This window comes from Babylonia areolata, chromosome 20, assembly GCF_041734735.1.
Source record: "Babylonia areolata isolate BAREFJ2019XMU chromosome 20, ASM4173473v1, whole genome shotgun sequence".
In the NCBI taxonomy this organism is placed as follows: Eukaryota; Metazoa; Mollusca; class Gastropoda; order Neogastropoda; family Buccinidae; genus Babylonia; species Babylonia areolata.
In genome coordinates, this window is record NC_134895.1 from 13174040 (window position 1) to 13176539 (window position 2500).

Below are 2500 nucleotides of genomic sequence, written 5' to 3' on the forward strand. Positions count from 1 at the left end.
ATATTCCTGTTTTGTTTTTGTTTTTTGTTGTTGTTTTTTTCGTACATAACTTTCTTCTTTTTTTCTTTTTTATAAAGTTCTGGCGGTCTCCATTCTCGCTTGAACACTAATCGACTGAGCGATTAGTGTCGTCAGTAGGGACCCTAGTAGTAGGTGGCGTCCTGGATATGTCAAATCGGAACAGGCACAATCTAAAACTACTGATGAAGTGATTCAACTAGCAGTGCAGGGTCTCCTCTGGTGTGTGACCTCCTGGCGACCTAACATCGATGGTTTTCGTTGTGGACTGTCTGCGCTTAGACTGCTGCTACAGACGAACCCGGGTGTGGCTGTTTTTTTTTTGGGGGGGGACTCGGTATGAGCGGCGTGGGGAATAATGCCACTGAAACGGTGCAGGTGCTGGAGCAGCAAACACACACACCCAAAATATCTTCTTTAAAAAAAATTTTAAAAAGTCTGAAATGATGATGGACATCTCAGCTGGGAAATACACTCCTGAATTGAGAGAAAGGTGGAAAAATGCAACACCTTTGATGTGACGGCTGTTGTTATTCCTATAGAATATCACAGATATGTGTGTCCCCTTCGACATATTTGCGATTTGGAAACAACAACAACAGAAACACAACACAACAAAACAAAAACCAACAACACCAAAGCGCTTCTATCACAACCAAGTCATCCGAAGGCAAAGAGGAATGCCAGAACCCTTATTTTATACGAGAACATTTTCTGTTTGTTTGTTTTGTTTCTTTTAGAGTTGGGAGTGGGTTGACTGGGGGTCACAGAGAGAGAGAAGACACAATTTCCTCAACTAACAATCGAGATGGTAGAGTAAATAGTAAAGTAAAGAAGAAACAAGAAAGGCAAGGCCTTCAAGACTCACTTGTGATACACTTTTTAAAAAATCCAAGCTTTTTATGTATTGAGTATAATGCATTTACTGTTATATTTATAGTTTTTGTATTCTCTAAACTTGGCACTTTGATCTGATATTCGACCCAACAAAAGATCTGTCATTATTATCATTTTTTGTTCAAACAAAAACTTCCTTTGCTAAGCATGGAAGTTTTATTTATTGTAAACGTTTTGGTGTAGACAGTAAAAAAGGGAAATTACTCTGCTGGGGAACTTAGTTTGCTTCAAACTGATCTTTCTCATCTTAAACATTACATTTTGAAATTATACTCAATACATAAAAAAGCTTGGATTTTTTTTTTAAAAGTGCATCACAAGTGAGTCTTGAAGGCCTTGCCTCTCTTGTTTCAAAATATAATGTTTAAGATGAGAAAGATCAGTTTAAAGCAAATTAACTCCACTAGCATTACAGAGTAATTTCCCTTTTTTACCCCCTGCACCAAAACGTTTGCAAAGTAAATAAAACTTCCATGCTTAGCAAAAGAAGTTCCTGTTTGAACAAAAAATGATAATAATGACTCTTCTTGTTGTTGTGTCAGAATAAGAGGTCAAAGTGCCAAGTTTAGAGAATACAAAAAATATAAATATAACAGTAAATGCAGTTTGCATATAATTAGGCTTTAATTTATTTATTTATTTTTTTTGTGCCCATCCCAGAGGTGCAATATTGTTTGAAACAACATGACTGGAAAGAACTGAATTGTTCCTATTTTTATGCCAAATTTGGTGTCAACTGACAAAGTATTTGCAGAGAAAATGTCGATGTTAAAGTTTACCACGAACACACAGACACACGGACACACACACAGACAACCGAACACCGGGTTAAAACATAGACTCACTTTGTTTACACAAGTGAGTCAAAAAAGAAAAAAAGTAATGAAGGGGTGTGTGAGATGGAGATGGGATGAGGGGGTGGGGGGGGGGGGGGGAGTTTGGAGTAGGAGGGCCACTCTTTTTCAAAGGCACCGGTTTTGTTTTTTGTTGTTGTTGTTGTTTTTATTGATTTTTTGTCCCCAGTCTCTCTCTTTCTCTCTCACTTTTTTTTTTTTTTTAATTTTTTTTTTAACCTACGACCAACCCGGTTTATCGAACAATATCCGTGTGGAAGTAGCCAGGTCAAACCCTTACTAACCCTGGGTGGAAAATGGGAGAGAGAGAGAGAGAGGGAGAGAAAAAAGAGGTATTGTGGAAAAGAGGGTGGAACGGGAGGGGGTGGGGTTTGGGGGGTGGGTGGGAGGTAGGTAGGTCAGCTTAGTACTGTGCGTTTGCTACTTTGTTTTTACTTTGTTTGCTCAGGGGGCTTCTTTTTTTTCTTTTTTTATTAAGGCCCCCCCCCCACCCCCACCACCACCCCTCAGCCCCCACCACCACTACCTCAGCTGGCTGTAATTGTCCATGCTGACTTCTGTCTTCGTTCTACCGAGCCGGTCTTCCACGATAAAGCTTGGGATAAAAGTCACCCGTCCTCGAGCGAAGCAATATGTGTTTAGTATATATAGATCTATAGACAGATACATACATACATACACACACACACACACACACACACACACACACACACACACATATATATATATAT